Below are 17,755 nucleotides of genomic sequence, written 5' to 3'. Positions count from 1 at the left end.
CTGTCCCGTTGGGGCTGTTTGGAGTCGAGAACCTCGATAGGGAGGCAACACCTATTCTGTTACAGGTCATGACACGTGCCTAGACAAGGCAGGCCGTCATGTCACTGCCAGGACCTAGCAACCTCAATGCAGCTTCAATAGGGAAGAAAAATCGTAGGAGGAAGAAGAAGAGGTCGGAAGCTAAAATTGCACTAAAAACGGAGAGTGCTACAACTCTGCCTGCTGGAAAGAAGGTCTCAGACGCAGAGGAAGAGACTTCAGCCCTTAAGACGGCCGAAAAGGGAAGTGCTAAGGTAGAGGAATACCCGCATCCGAGGCGATAGTTAGAGGCCATAGTGAAAGTGAAGGAATGGGTGAAGGAGACTCAAGAGCATCTAAAAGACGCTGAGCCCATCCTAGAGGACGAAATCGATGACCTCTCCAGCATAAGCACGCCAACCTCACCTCCTCAACCAAAGTCGGGGAGAAGCAACTGCACCACAAGCAGTGCCGCTAAGGCCAAGCCTTGGTGCTACGGGGCCGCGGTTCAATCACGGCCACTTGTCAAGATGATCCAGGTTAGGAGAGAGACGAGCACCCAACGATCTCCTGACCACATTGGTAACTACCCCTGTAACACTCAGCTTGGGAGATCTGCTTAGGCAGCACCCCACCCTATGGCAAGATCTTAAGCAGTGGGTTGAAGGGTCACAAGAGCAGGTCACGGCAGACCCTCATGACCATGATGCAAAGACGCAAATACCGAGTTTGACGCTTCACTCTATGCCTAAATCCTTACACATCAATGCCTTCTGGGAAGGTTCCGAGATGCATGCGGTCCTACCGGTTCTAGCCCTAAGTGACACAACAAGAAAGGGAATCGTGGACACGGGGGCTGGGGTTATTGTGCTTAGCCACGAGGTGCTTCAGACTTGGGGAAACTCGCCTGTCGAAACTGCTAGGTTTAATGTCACATTAGCAAATGGTATGAGAGTCAAGCCATTCGGGGTGCTTAAGAATTGGCCAGTGAAGATCGCAGGTGTCCAATTCTCTGTGGACTTTATAGTCATGAAAGGAGTGGACTACGATATCCTATTGCCCTGGATGCACAACGCTAGAGTCATCGAAGATTGGGGTAACGGCTTGATCTTCCTTGGCAATAGAATGGATGCCGTGAGAATAGAGATGGACACTTGGAAGACCTCACCAGTCAACTTGGATGCCATTCTGCTATGCTCAAGGGTAACGCCCAGGTCAAGAAGTCCTATGGGCCCTTGACCAAGTATATCCCATGCCCAGAGGACGAGCGGGATTGGATGCACGTCCTTGCTACAATCGACCTGCCGTTCTCTGATCACGAGGCGTATGAGCAAGCCATCAAAACAATCGGAAAGCCTAACGACACACCCTCCGCACCAGTTTGCATGATGGTAGGAACCCTTTGTGGGAAACCTAAACCTGTCAACTTCCAAGCCCCAACCAACAAAAGGGAACTCCAGGAGATACTGGAATACTTAACGGACAAATTAGCTGGCAATCCAGCTGCCAACTTCAAACCACTCCAGGATCTCCTGGATGAACCCAAGCGGCAATGGACCAAAGTGCATGACTTAAACCTCATGAATAACTGGGCCCTAGTTCTTCCTGACCAGAGCAGACTCCAAGCCGCAGAAAAATGGTATCTTCAGGATAGGGCAAGGAGTCTTGCGCATGGAATGCGATCGAGCCTAGTTGGAACACGTAGGGGCCATAGATCTTGAGCAAGTAGGCCTAGCCCAGCTGGGAATGACATCACTGCTTAGGATAGAGTCGCCGTCCGAACTGCACCCACCAGGGGAGACCACCACTTCTAGCGATTGCGTGGAGTTCAACTCTGAGTCAGATATTAGTTCAGATAGTGACCCAAAAATCCCTAGGCCGACTATGGCTAGACGCACTAAGGAGGATCTACCCGTCCACCTAAGGCGCAGACGATTGAGGCAGAGAAAGGCAAACCAACCCAGGGATACGCAAACGGAAGAACAAAGAAAACCGCAGGACCTCCCTAAACGATTTACGAAATTCACAAAAGGAGATGGGGTAGTAGTTCTGTTAGGTGCCAAGCGTCAAGGGCAAACGAGCGAACCAATTGAGGGATCAAGGAGATAGACCTAGCCCAGGAAGGGGAGACACCCCGACCAGTGTTCATTGCCGATGACTTGACTGGGGAAGAAGAAACGAGTCTCGTCACTCTCTTGCGAGAGTACATAGACGTGCTCGCCTGGTCCTTAGACGAGCTTAAGGGGGTAGATCTGAGTGTCGTAACTCACAACATACCTATGACGCCAGACGCAACGCCAGTCAAGCAGCGACCGTACCTTATGAATCCAAAACATGCTCATGCTGTCAAAGAGGAGATTGATAAGCTGATGGAAGCTAGATTCATTTACGAAATTGAACACACAGACTAGGTGTCACCCATAGTCATTGTGATGAAGAAGAATAGAAAGATCCGAGTGTGCGTCAATTACAAGAAGGTAAACACTGCTACGAAGAGAGACAACTATCCATTACCGTACACTGAGCACATGCTTGAGAGAGTGGCAGGCAAGGAAGCCTACAGTTTTCTGGACGGCTTCTCAGGGTACAACCAGGTGCAAGTGCATCCTGCGGACAAGCACAAGAGTGCCTTCACCACTGAGTGGGGCATCTTTGCTTATAGATTCATGCCCTTCAAGTTGACGAATGCCCCTGCCACCTTCCAATGCCTCATGTGCGCCATCTTCAAAGACATGCTTCACAAGGATTTGGAAGTCTTTGTTGACGACCTCTATGTTCACTCAACCTGGATTGAACACTTAGACAAACTCCGCGCAGTCTTTGAGCGGTGTTGCTTATATCGTCTCTCCTTGAACCCCTTAAAGTGCCAATTTTGGGTAAAGCATGGATGCATCTTAGTGCACGTGGTGTCGAAGAACGGCATTGCCACTGACTTTTCGAAAGTCAAGGTTATTGTCAACCTTCCACCCCCAATCAACTACAAGGGAGTTCAATGCTTCCTAGGCCATACGAGGTACTATCGGTGGTTTGTACTGAACTATGCATTGATTGCGAGACCCTTGTACAAGCTGCTGATCGTCTTCGAATGGACCAAGGTATGCCAACAAGCATATGAAGAGTTGAAAAAGGCTCTAACCACTGCACCAATTCTACAAGCCCCAAATTGGACCATTACTTTCCACGTGCATATCGATGCTTCTAAATTTGCCGTGGGGGCAGTGTTGTGCCAACCTGGCGAACACAACCTAGACTATCCAGTGAGCTTTGCTAGCAGACAACTCACTGAGACGGAAATGAACTACTCAACGACAAAAAGAGAAGGGTTAGCCATAGTGTTTGCTATGAAGAAATTCTAGCACTATCTATTGGCCACACCTTTCACCTTTTTTGTGGACCATCAAGCCCTGCTCTATCTAGTAAACAAACCTTGCGCTACAGGACGCATAGCTCGGTGGCTCCTTCTGCTCTTGGAATTCGACTTCTTCATGGTTGTACGAAAAGGAAAATAGCACTACATGGCTGACTATATGTCGCGCATTCCCACGGGAGAGGTCGTTGGGCAAGGCATTGTTGACGAATTGCCCGATGCCCATCTCTTTACCCTGTCTAGTGGGAGAGAGTTATTCAAGGCTGATCTAACGCAATATTGGACGGATGATATAGTCCAAGTGCTTGAACATGGATTACCTGATCAACAGATAGAAAAAGCCTGACTTAGGTGATTGATCCTTAAGATCCAGCCCTATCAGCTGATTGCAGGCCAACTCTACAGGCTGGGGCAAGACAGATTGTTGCGCAAATGCGTATGCGAATATGAGATGCACGATGTGCTCTCAAAAGCGCACGACGGCATTGCTGGAGGGCACTTTAGCGGAGACACGACAGCACGAAAAGTATTGCAATCTCAACTGTGGTGGCCCATGCTTTTCCACGATGCAGCCCGATTCGCCAAGCATTGTGACGAGTGCCAACAGACGAAAGTCTCGATTCACAAGGACCAGATGGAATTGACCCCTGTTATCGCACGACAACCCTTCGAAAAATGGGGAATTGACTTCATCGGACCCATCAGTCTTGCTGCCCAATATTCACTGGCCAAGTACATCATTGTGGCCACGGACTACCTCACGAAATGGGCAGAGACAAGAGCGACATGGAAAAACAACGCTAGGACGACTGCCAAGTTCTTATGGGAGCAGGTGATCTCACGATTCGGCTGCCCTATTGAACTAGTCAGTGATCAAGGCACGCACTTCATCAACGAAGTGATAGCACATCCCCTGTCCACCTTTCTCATCATCCATCGCAAATCCTCGCCATACTATCCCCAAGCAAATGGCCAAGTAGAATCCATGAAGATTCTTATCAATGTCCTGACTAAGGTGGTATCAGCCTCATGCAGCGACTGGGACAACAAGCTGATGGCAGCCCTATGGGCTTACTGCACAGCTTAAAAAACGATTGTCGGTCAAACCCCCTTCAGGCTGACCTATGGAACTGAAGCAATTCTACCATTAGAATTCTTCGTTCCTAGCTTGAGAATAGCAGTTCAAGAATGATGGGAAGGGAAGGAGGCATGGACGCGACGCCTGGTCGAACTCGAGCACCTCTCAGAGACTCGCCTTCTAGCCACCCATGCGCTTATATGTGAGAAGTCCCGACACAAAATTTGGTTTGACAAGCATGTCAAGCAGCACGACTTCGAACAGGGCGACTTCGTGCTCCTCTACTCAATTAAGGGGCACAAGCAAAAAATGAAATTTAGAGATCTTGGACCTTTCAAGGTTCGCGCGATCAGCCGCATAGGCAATGTCGAGCTCGAGACCTTAGATGGTGAGGGCATAGGCTTCTTCAACGGCAGTCGTATCAAGAAGTACTACCCCCCCACCCATCCTTTGCACGAGCCCCCGATGCTAGAACCGCCTATCAAGATACGAGTGGCCACAATCACGGAGGTTGATGATGAGGATGAGAAAGCCGTAGAACCCACATGCCTCCATATTACGATCAGGCAAAACAAACATGCGCTTTCAATGCCTTGATCGACGAGGGAGAAGACTTCAATGTCTTAACTCACGATCATTAGACTCAACTTGGCAGACCACAACTTCAATCCACTAATGCAAAATTAAGCCCATATGGGGCCCATTCCTACGCACTTCTCGGCAAGTGCAGAGCCGCCGTTTCTATCGAGTCTGAGACTGTTCCAATGATTTTTTACGTGTTGCCAAATGCTAAAAACGCAGGCACGGAGTCGCTGCTGGGGCGAACTTTCAAAAACCAGACTCACTGGAATGTTGATTATGAGTCGCAGTGCATCCACCTCACAATAGGCAACATTCTCATTGTCACAGCTTTCAGCAAGGGCTGCGCGACCTCATCACCGTCCGCAACACCACCTGTAGAAATATCCGTAACCAAGTCCAAGGAGGGGGATAGTGTGCGGCCGCCACCTCCCAGATTCCATGAATCACAGCCCACAACAGCAAAACCTAAGGCCCAATAGCCTAGATTTCAATGGCAGCCTAAGCAGCCACAACTGCCGCCTAGGAATCAACGCTCCTATCCTCATAAAACCAAAAACTCTAAACATAGTAGGCACGCAGTCACAGAAAGCGTCGCATGATCAAGCAAAGATGGATCCCTAAAACCCTCTTGCACGCGCAAGGCTACTACATGGGCAACATCTGGCTGTGGATCCCTAAGGCCTACACGGCCAAAGGCGCTACTCGTACGCCGCCCTCAAGCTTGATCAACCTAAGTCCCATAAGCCCTCCAAACCATTCGCCGCAGTGCCCTCCAAAACCACAGCCATCCGATCCATCCATGCCTAAAGCCAAGGAAGTCACACAAGCCTATCGGCCCAAATAACAAACTCTGTCACATGAGTCATCACCCAACCAAGTCAACCCAACTCCTCCAATCCACCCTGAATGCAACAACCCGTCCGTCGTGGCTGCCCCTTATCTACACATAATCGAAGCAGCTCAACCCCAGACTCAAACACACACCCAACTGCAACTCGTCGTTGCCACCAGCACTAGTTCTAGCAAACCGCGACTGCCTGTCGGCCTTACGCCCTCCTATGAACGCAAATCCTTTTTAGCACTAGCCGTCACAAGTGGGAATTAAACCCTCTGATCTGGACCACGACGCTCACTTAGAGTACAACCCCCAATTCTATGATTGGCTCCTTTACAAGTAAATCCTACGCCGCCATGCCAAATGCCCTCGCCTTTCTGACTCTAAATCCTAGGAAGGATTCTTCTTAAGCTGGAAGGGGAGGGGGAATTAGTGAAACACATAAACATATATTATGAAAAACAGGCAAAAAGTTAAAGGTTGAAAAGGAAAATCTACAATGGTTCTTAATGAATTCATTCAAAAAGCATAGAGTTTCTCTTTTTCAGCAGTCAGCAAATTACTATGTGGAAAGCACTAATGAAAATTTTGATTTATGACAGGAACGAAAAATGTCGCAGCAAGACTGAGCCCACCAGCTCCCATTCACGGAAGAGGAGAGAACACAGTATAGCATCACCTTGGAGAGTGTAGAAGGATTAATGGCCAAGGAAGAGGCGGCCAGGAGAGTCGTGGAAAGCTGCAACTTCAAGAAGTACCCAGAAAGATTCGCACAAGAACCCGACCACACGAGCTCTGTGGAATTTCTCAGGTCCTACGACCCCGACAATGAATGCGGCACCGTCACAGTGGGAAGAGGACAGAATGCCAAGCAAGTATTGGTTTGCCTAACCTCGGCCTTGGTGGAGAAGGCACTGGAACTGGAACCAAAGGTGGAAAAGAAGTAGAAGAGGGATGTATACGCCATGTTGGGGATGAGAAAGCAGGACGTGCTGACAAACGACGGCATCAGTATCCAAGACATCCCCAATGCAGAGACCAGGTTGCAAGTGAAACTCATACATGCACTCTTTTCCAGCCAGCGCTACAACACATTGATGCACCGGATCAGTGTGCCAATACTGGACAATGTGGCGGCCCATACCCTGCACGAAGTTGACTGGAACGACTACGTGCGCAAGACCATCGACCAGGCATAGGAAGCATGCCTACAGGAGGAGAATCCCCAGCGTCGAAGGCCACAGAAAGAAAGAAGGCCTCCTCCAAAGCCTCGTTCATCGCCTACGGGAGCATCTTAATGGTGCTTATCTAAGAGGCCGTGAAAGAGACGCAGGAGGCAGAAAAGGGGAAGGGGGAAATACCTAACAAGTCACCCCCTCATCAACACCGCGAGAGGTCCAATGATAGGACTGAGACCGAGGAAGAAGGGGAAGAACAAAAAAGCAAAAATCAGGTCAAGGGGACCGAGAAGAAGGCAGCGCAAAAGAAAAAGAAACAGGATGAAGGCCGCAGGAAGGAGAAGGAAGACTTAGAGAAAGCCAAAAAAGAATCCCTTAAGGAGGCCAAGGAGAGGGAGAAGAAGAAGAAACAGGGAGAATAAAAGGAAAAGGAGGAGTTACAAAGGCAAAGAAGGCATCAAAATAGGAGGCCGAGGAGAGAAAAAAGAAGGAAAATGAAGAAAAAGACAAAAAGGAGGAAGAACGCCGAAAAACAGAAGCAGAAAGGCAAAGAAAAGCCGCGGAGGAAGACGAGGAGCTAAGAAGAAAGGAGGAAGAAGACTTGGCTGAGGCTACATGCCAGTCTATCGAACAACAAAGCAGGGCAGATGAATTGGGAAATCTGAGCCCGCAAAGAGAAGGAGAGACAAGTTCTAGCACACAAGCACCGGAAATCGTGCCGCCCGCTGTCATTGAGAGCAAGGGCAAAGCCCCAATCCACCCGATTCCTCCCCTAATGGTGCCTCCCACCAAACCAACCATCATCACCCCCAGCATCCCAACCAGTGCCGATGTTTCAAATTTCGTGGCATGGATGCAGTACTTCATCAACAAGGAAATGGCCCAGGGACAAAGCACCAAAACTACGGCCACAGGGCGAAAGAGGCTAGCCACTAATGCGAAATCAAGGCAAGACCCCAAACGGCAGAAGGTGGAAGCCTCAACATCACCAACCCACACAACAATGACTCCATCAGCTAACTACGACGAGTATGTCACCGAGCTACTCTCCCGATTGGAGAAAGCTAAGGAAGAACGAAAGATAGTTGTGGCTGAGCTGGCGGCTGAAAGGGAGTCGGTAGCTGCCTTCCAACTCGACAAAACTAGAATGATAGCCATGCTGCAAAGGGAGATCTCGGATCTCAAGCAAGAAGTAAAGGCTAGGGATGACAGGGAAGAGCACTGGAGGTAGCTACTAGACAATGAAACACAGAAACTTGTGAAAATGCAGAGAGAACACAAGCTCCTGATCATACAATATGATGAGCTCATTGCAAAAACCATCAAAGTCGAAGCACTTATGGTTGAGCTCAATGCCAGGGATGAGGAAAGAAAATAGAACATGGAGCAGTAGCAAAACGAGATCGAGTCCCTGACCAATCAGCTGAACTCCAAAAAAGAGAAACAGGAAAAACTGATCAGAGAACGGGAGGACCAAGAACAAAGGCTCACGACCCTGGTCCTAAGGCAAGGAGAGAGCCTAGAAGAGATGAACAAGAGGGCAGAGGAGTGGGCTATGCAGAATGAAAGAAGGGTGAAGACACTGGCATGGCGCCTTGCTCTGGTGGAAAAAGAGAAGATCATCACAGAGAGCAAGGCAGAAGCTGCTCAGGTGGCCTTCGGTGCCCAAAAAAGACCTTCCTCAACACAATCATGGACACCACCCACCCAGAGGAGGGAGCATCGTTGGAGGTGGCACAAAAGAAGCTTAACATTGCACGCACGCAGAGCCCTGCATGTGCAGGACTGCAAATGCTACCCCAACCTGCGGAGGTTAGACTGAGCCTAGAAGAGCAAAGGAAATACCTACTGCTGGCCGGCCTAGCCCCCCAGGAAGTGGATGCCATAGGATTTGAAGAAAAAGCACCACAGGGAGACCGGCAGGGGGAGGAAGCAGAACTTGAATTCGACATGGGCAGATTCAGAGAAGATGTGATCTCACAACCCCCCTTTCCGCAATCTCAAGAGCAACAACAGGAGGACCCATCTGCGGAGAGACAAGCCGCACTTAAAGAGAGGCGCAGGAAGCTAGTCGAAGAAGCCAGGAAGCAGTTAAGGGCCAAGCCAGCGGTCCAGCCATCCGCACCCCTCCCACCTTGCCCTGATGACATCCCAACTGGATTCCATGCAGAGCTAGTGGTTTGGGAGGGACTAGAAAAAGAAAAGGATCCATTCACCTTTGGCTTCCTCCTACCCAACAGCCTGCGGAGGGTCCTGTTGCTAAAGGTGATGGAGGAGGTGATTGTGATTGGCAGCCAACTGGGCCAAAAATGGCTAGATGACAGGGCAAAGACCCCCACTCTGTGGGGCATGGAGGAAGCAGAGTTTTGGCAAGACAAAGTGTTCGAGGTGCCACACACTGTAAGGGGCTACAACTGCCAACTCCTTTGGAGAAGGCGAATATGCAATATTAACATGCTCGCCTGGATGGCATTTTGCAACACCCTACCCTACGAGAGAAACGACCCCACATTCATGGCATATCCTCATAGGGTAGGCGTGGATTTTGTTGCCACCCTCCATGGGCGGCATGAGTTCCCCATCATCTACAATTCCAACGCCACCTCCTTTGAGAATGCCCTTCTTTTTTATTTAGGAAGCCTAACTAACTCCATGACGTGCTTTCTCGCAGAATTCTCCTCCTGTCCCGATCCCACTTTTGTAACTACATGCAATTACCTTAGGCTTCTTAAGCTATTACTCAAGCAAGATCCGGCACCGCAGGAGAATGGCTTGCCCCCTCTCCTTTTTGATCCCAATGCTATTGATAGCTGTGCTATGGCACACTTAATGATGAGAGCTAGCCTACTCCCCTCCTTTTGCCTAGCTCTCCTAGAGGACATGAGTGACAGCCAATTTACTAGATGTAATCACCCCTTCCTCTCCACCACCTCTCTCCACGTCCGCATGAACCTGAAAGGGTACATGCAAAGCCACCAATTTTTACGCAAATCCATCCACCCTCCTTCCCCCCCTCATTCAGATGAAGAGGATTAGGCCTGGCTGTCATTCATTCCACAAAAAAAAAAAACTAATTGGTCAACATTACCCACTTGTAGAAGCACTTACCACCACATAAAGCACGATCACTACACCTAGGGGTTCTTAAGTTAGGCGTGTCCGGTGGCTTCAGTCGGCTGGCTCCACTCCCCCAACCCCCTAGCCCTTTTTGCTCCCCCACTTCACACTTAGGGCACATCAAGGGCAGGACACACCTCTAGTGAGGTAACACTCACCTATGGTTAGACCTGTCACCCTAAGCCACTAGCACCACAACCCCCCTTGGCACAAATGGGGTCCTCAAGTGTAGGACATCACCCAGGCTCTCGCCTGCAGTTAGACCCACCTCCCCATTCCATTAGCACGAATACAATGCACTAACACGCTGAGATAACACTCCCCTTAGGAACAGTACTGCACCTTCTCCTTCCAAACATCAGAGAGTAACAAACCATCGACTTCGGAGGCCCCATCAACCATGCAATGCCTGTTTGTATCCTCCGATAAACAATGTCACCACTCCCACAAGCACCTAAATCTCCAAGTGGCCCTCACCATTGCACCACTTGGCCAATTGCCTGCCAACCCACAACAACACAGAAGTGTCATGGGACTGGCACCCGTCTAGGAGGGGGTGATGTTAACCCCAAATCGAGATGGCCTCAAGTCGAGATGGCGAAAAAAGGAAGAAAAAAAGCAGATAAACATGGAAAAAGAGCAAAGACACGCAGGCGACCTCCAAAACCAAGCCAGGGCAAAAAAGTGCAATTTTAAATGAAGGGCGCCTCAAAAAACTCGAAAAACTCTTGTAAAAGAGCGCCAGGCTCCCTCCTGTGCCAATTGTAAAATACTAGACAGGTGTGGGCTAGAGGCATAAGGCTAGAAGAGGGACATGGAAAAAAAGACCTTGCCACAATGGCCGGTCATGTAAAAAAGGGATGGGTGCCCATGGGATTTTAGGGTTTGTATACATAAAGTTCAAAAAGTGAATGAGAGCTCATTCTTTTGGTGTGTGGCAACAAGAGTCTTCTTCTTCTTCTCTCCTTCTCATCTTCTTGCTTGTGTGTGCTCTTGAGAGAGGGAGTGTGAGAGTGTGAGGGAGTGAGTGTGTGAGAGTGAGGGATCAAGAGGGTGAAGCTCTTCACCATCTCCTCTTCTCTTCTTCTCTTCTCTTCTCTCTTCTTACACGTGCGACTATGGAGGATGGAGCTTGGAGGTGGAGGAGGCTTGAGGATGCTTGAGCTTGCATCTAGGATCATGGAGCTACCGATGTGTGAGAGAGAGGAGGCAACTCATATCGGCATCAAGGTAAGCTCACTACACTCATAAGATCGCGTCAGCTACCAATGTGTGAGAGAGAGGAGGCAACTCATATCGGCATCAAGGTAAGCTCACTACACTCATAAGATCGCGTCAGCTAGGTGAGAGATAGCCATTAGAGCTCGCTTGGAATGCTTGAAACAATAAGTGGTCCGTGGGTCTTGGCGGTTGAGCAAAAGCTCCCACAAGGAGGCAGAGTTGAGAAGACAAGAGGAAGAAGACATGGTCGAAGAAATTCGCCGGTCGATAGAACAACAGAGCTAACTCGATGGTCTAGGGACCTTAAGTCTGCCTAGGGAAGATAGACCTGGCTCAAGCACACAAGTACCTGAAGCCATGCCATCCACAGTCATCGAGGGCAAGGGTAAGGCCCCCCTCCATCCCATCCCGACCCCCTTGGTACCCGATAGGAAAGCCACCACTGCCATCCCCAGCATCCCGACCAACACCGACATGGACAGCTTTGTGGCATGGATGCAATACTTTATCAATAAGGAACTAGCACAAGGAAGGAGTGGGGAGGCCACAGCCACTAGGCACAAAAGGCCAACTACGGATGCCAAATCCAGGCAAGAGCCAAAACACCAAAAAATGGAAGCCTCGACCATCCCAATCCCCACCACTGTGACGCCGCATGCAAATCATGACGAATACGTCAATGAACTACTCTTGTAGTTAAAAAGGGCAAGGGAGGAGAGGAGGATAGCGATGGCTGAGCTGGAGGTAGAAAGGGAAGTGGTAGCGGCCTTCTAGCTCGAAAAAACAAAGCAAATGGCTGCGCAACAAAAGGAAACTCTCGACCTGTCTGAAGACCAAGGAAGAAAAGGAGCAAAGTTGGCAGCGACAGCTCATAGAAGAAAATCAAGAGCTCGAGAAGATGCAAAAAGAATATGACCTACTGATCATGCAATACGAGGATCTAGCAGCAAAAATAGGGCGGATCGAGTAGGGCATGAAGAAGTTTACCACAAGGGAGGAAGGGAGAAAACAAGAAGAGGAGCACCACCATCGAGAAATGGAAACAATGACTGAAAGGCTGAGCCTTGAAAGAGAAGAACAGGAGCAAATGGGCAGAGAGTTGGAAGATCAACAGTGGAGGCTCACAGCCTTGGTGCAAAGACAGGGAGAATGCATGGAAGAGATGAAGAAAAGGACTGAAGTATGGGCAGACCAGAATGATCAAAGGATGACGACCTTGGCACATCGCCTAGCTCTAGCGGAGAAAGAGAAAAACCTAGCAAAAGACAGAGCAGAGGCAACCCAAGTGACCTTCCTCCACACTCAGCAACAAATCTTCCTAAACACCTTGATGGATGCCATGCATGAGGAAGAAGAGGAAGCCATGGAGGCAGTGAAAAAGAAACTAAGTATAGCGTGCAGAGCCCTATGCGCAGGGCTAACCATGCCCTCCCAACCCATGGAAGAGGGGCTAAGCCCAAGGGAACACCGTAGGTATCTGCTATCGACCGGCCTAAACCCCCAGGAAGTTGATGCCTTAGGGTTCGTAGAAGGGATGCAACAGCAAGAGCGCACAAGGAGTGAGACAAAACTGCACGTTGACCTAGGGGGATTCAAAGAAGAGGTGGTTCCACAACCCCCTTCACCTCATCCTGAAGGGCAAGGGAGCCAACAGACACATCTACGGATAGGAAAACCACCCTGAGGGAGAAGAGGAGGAAACTGGTGGAAGAAGCCAGACAAAGATTAAGAGCTAACCCTATGGTACAACCCTCTGTATCCCTCCCGCCATACCCAAATGACATGCCCCCCAGTTTTCATGTAGAGCTTATACTTTGGGAGGGGCAGGAACAGGTGAAGCAACCCTTGACCTTCAGCTTCCTCACCCCCAATGCCCTGTGCAGAGTTCTTCCCACCAAAATAGTGGACGAGGTGATCAACGTCGAAAGCCGCCTAAGCCAATAGTGTGGCTACAGGAAAGAGAAAAAAATCCCACCCTCTAGGGCACTAAGGATGCAGAATACTAGCATAATAAAGTTTTTGAAGTGCCTCGGTCCGTGCTCAGATACAAGTGCCAACCATTGTAGCGAAGGCGCATCTGCGACGACAACATCTTTGCATGGATGGCCTTCTATAACACTCTCCCTTTAGAGAGGAACAACCTTGCCTATATGGTATACCCTTGACGAATAGGAGTAGACTTCGATACAAATGCCCACTGCCGTTTACGACTTCCCTGTAATATACAACCCATGTACCACCACTTTAGCCCATGCCTTCACCTTCACCTCTGACATCTTAGATGCCACCATGACACGCTTTATCACCGATTTCTCCTCCTACCCGGATCCAACCTTCATCACCACTTGTAACTATCTAGGCTCCTAAAAATCCTACTTAGGCAAGACCCCACCCCGACCGAATGCGGCCTTCCCCTGCTCTTTTTTTATCCTAACGCAATCGATAGCTGTGTGATGATCCGCCTCATGATGCGGACCAGCCTCCTCCCTTCTTTCTGCATCGCTATTCTTGAAGACATGAGCGACAGTCGGTTCACTCACTGCAGCCATTCTTTCCTCTCCACCACTCCCCTCTATGTTTGTTTGAACCTTAAGAATTTCCTGCAGGATCGGAGATTTTTGAGCCACTTTATTAAATATTCTTCACCACCCCCCTTTGAGGACGAGGACTAACAAGTCTCTACAACTAAGCCCAATCAAAAAAAAAAATGCATCTGCACGTCGGTCCCGATACACTGCTCATAATCCCTCCACCTAGGGGTCCTTAAGTTAGGCGCGTCCGGTGACCACGGTCGGTCGGCCCCGCTCCTAAGCCCCTAGCCCTTTTTTGCCCCCACTTAATGCCTAGGGCACACCAAGGGCAGGACACACCTAGGGAGTTAACACTCGCCTATGGTTAGACCTATCACCCTATGCTACACTCACCGCACCTCCCTACCACGCGAACGGGGTCCTCAAGTGTGGGATATCACCTAGGCCTCTACCTGTGGTTAGACCCAAATCCCTGTTCCACTAGCATGTGCACAAGGCACCCCACAATAAAGAAGACACTCCCCTTAAGTAAGAGCACCACACTTTCTTCTCGCAGCCACTGCAAGATGTACCAAACCATCAACTTCGGAGGCCCCATCACACACTTGACAGTATTGCCCACTCTCCCATGGGAGCCCAACCTGCCTACGGCCCTACCATCGCCTGCTGACCAACAACTTGCCGACCGCCTGCCCTTCCCCAACAAACAACTCGACGTGCCATGGGACTGGCACCCGTCTCGGAGGGGGGTAATGTTAACCTCAAATCGGAATGGCGAAAAAATAAAGCAAAAACCGCAAAAAGAATAGAAAGAGAGCAAAGGTGTAGAGGCGGCCTCGAAAACTAAATTAAGGCAAAAAGAGCAGTTGTAAAGGAAAGGTGCTTCAAAAACTCTAAAAACTCTTGTAAAAGAGCACCAGGCTCCCTCCTGTGCTACTTGTAAAGGAATAGACGGGTATATGCATGAAGCAAGAAGAGGGAATTAGGAAAAGGGACCTTGCCACAATGGCCGGTCATGTAACAAGGGATGGGCGCCCATGGGGGTTTTAGGGTTTGTATATATAAAGTTCAAAAAGTGAATGAAAGCTCATTCTTTGGTGTGTGGCTAACACGAGTCCTCTCTTCTTATCTTCTTCTTGATAGTATGTGTGCTCTTGAGGGAGGGAGTGTGAGAGTGTGAGGGAGTGAGTGTGTGTGTGGAAGTGAGGTATCAAGAGGGTGCAGATCTTCACCATCTCCTCTTCTCTTTTCCTCTCTCTTCCCTTCCCTTCTCTTACCTTGCATGTGGCTATGGAGAATGAAGCTTGGAGATGGAGGAGGCTTGAGGATGCTTGAGCTAGCATCTAGGATCGTGGGGCTACCGACTTGGGTAAGGGAGGAGGCAACTCGTTTTGGTATCAAGGTAAGCTCACTACACCCCGAGAGGATCGACGACACGTCAGCTAGGTGAGAGATAGCCATGAGAGCTCGCTTGGAACGCTTGAAGCAATAAGCAGTCCGTGGGTCTTGGTGGTTGAGCAAAAGCTAACATCAAATCGGAATGGTGGAAAAATAAAGTAAAAAGTGCAAAAAGAATAGAAAGAGAGCAAAGGCATAGAGGCGGCCTTGAAAACTAAACTGAGGCAAAAAGAGTAATTGTAAAGGAAAGGCGTCTCAAAAACTCTAAAAACTCTTGTAAAAGAGCACCATACTCCCTCCTATGCCACTTGTAAAGGAATAGATGGGTATAGGCATGAAGCAAGAAGAGGGAATTAGGAAAAGGGACCTTGCCACAATGGTCGGTCATGTAACAAGGGATGGGCATCCATGGGGGTTTTAGGGTTTGTATATATAAAGTTCAAAAAGTGAATGAAAGCTCATTCTTTGGTGTGTGGCTAACAAGAGTCCTCTCTTCTTATCTTCTTCTCTTCTTCTTGCTAGTGTGTGTGCTCTTGAGGGAGGGAGTGTGAGAGTGTGAGTGAGTGAGTGAGTGTGTGGAAATGAGGGATCAAGAGGGTGAAGATATTCACCATCTCCTCTTCTCTTTTCCTCTCTCTTCCCTTCCCTTCTCTTACCTTGCATGTGGCTATGGAGAATGGAGCTTGGAGATGGAGGAGGCTTGAGGATGCTTGAGCTAGCATCTAGGATCGCGGGGCTACCGACTTGGGTGAGGAAGGGGGCAACTTGTTTCGACATCAAGGTAAGCTCACTACACCCCGAGAGGATCGACGACGCATTGGCTAGGTGAGAGATAGCCATGAGAGTTCGCTTGGAACGCTTGAAGCAATAAGCGGTCCGTGGGTCTTGTTGGTTGAGTGAAAGCTAACCTCGAATCGAAATGGTGAAAAAATAAAGGAAAAAGTGCAAAAAGAACAGAAAGAGAGCAAAGGTGTAGAGGTGGTTTCAAAAACTAAACTGAGGCAAAAAGAGCAATTGTAAAGGAAAGGCGCCTCAAAAACTCTAAAAACTCTTGTAAAAGAGCGCCAGGCTCCCTCCTGTGCCACTTGTAAAGGAATAGACGGGTTTAGGCATGAAGCAAGATGAGGGAATTAGGAAAAGGGACCTTGCCACAATGGCCGATCATGTAACAAGGGATGGGCGCCCATGGGGGTTTTAGGGTTTGTATATATAAAGTTCAAAAAGTGAATGAAAGCTCATTCTTTGGTGTGTGGCTAACAAGAGTCCTCTCTTCTTCTCTTATTCTTGCTAGTGTGTGTGCTCTTGAGAGAGGAAGTGTGAGAGTGTGAGGGAGTGAGTGTGTGTGTGGAAGTGAGGGATCAAGAGGGTGAAGCTCTTCACCATCTCCTCTTCTCTTTTCCTCTCTCTTCCCTTCCCTTCTCTTACCTTGCACGTGGCTATGGAGAATGGAGCTTGGAGATGGAGAAGGCTTGAGGATGCTTGAGCTAGCATCTAGGATCGTGGGGCTAGCGACTAAGGTGAGGGAGGAGGCAACTCGTTTCGGCATCAAGGTAAGCTCAGTACACCCCGAGAGGATCGACGATGCATCGGCTAGGTGAGAGATAGCCATGAGAGCTCGCTTGGAACGCTTGAAGCAATAAGCAGTCCGTGGGTCTTGGCGATTGAGCGAAAGCTCCCACAGTGTGGTGGTGTTAACGCACCACTATGGCTAGTCCTCGAAGGGGTAGACTACCCAACTTTAGGAGTTAAGGGTAGACTACCACTTTTGTGTGTGCTAGGACTGTTCTTACTATGAGGAACTATAAGATCCCTAACTTTAAGGGATATAGAACTAGTATAGTCAAAGGATTATTTGCAAAAGATCTATGCATGTCTCCTTAGCTATTCTTCCTGCTCCTCTTATCAGATACGAGAGATCTATATCTTCTCTCTCATTCTTGCCTTAGAAGTTATCTCTCTACTTCTGAGCAAAGCGGTTTACACATGAGATCTGAGTCTTAGGTCCAATTGGGAATCCTAACGGACTCCTGACAAATACACCTCCTGTCGGGACCTAAAATGGACCTCACACTGGCTTTGATAGCTCTAGTCGGGGGACTCTAGTCGACTCCTAAACATACCAAATTATCCCACATGGCCTCAGGGGGGCTACGAGTGTTTGGGTACTATAAATAATTCTTTTAACTACTACATTTGTAGATACAATTTTGGATTGCAGTCCAACTAATTACCCCTTCCAAATCCAAGGGAGTTTCCCACACGTAGGTGACTACCTCACCTCGAATCACATACATAAAGGGCATCCCCCAACTGACTATAGTGCCCCCTACAACTCTCCTACATCCAAGGGATTGTTCCAAGATGTGCTATCTCAAATATATAAAACATCATAACATACTCCTCTCTTGATATTTATTGTTCCAAGAGACT

Source organism: Lygodium microphyllum, chromosome 12, assembly GCF_053477565.2.
Source record: "Lygodium microphyllum isolate KBCC chromosome 12, Lygodium_microphyllum_v1.1.10, whole genome shotgun sequence".
Taxonomy (NCBI): domain Eukaryota; kingdom Viridiplantae; phylum Streptophyta; class Polypodiopsida; order Schizaeales; family Lygodiaceae; genus Lygodium; species Lygodium microphyllum.
The sequence above is the reverse complement of the archived record's forward strand: the minus strand, read 5'-3'. Positions refer to the sequence as shown.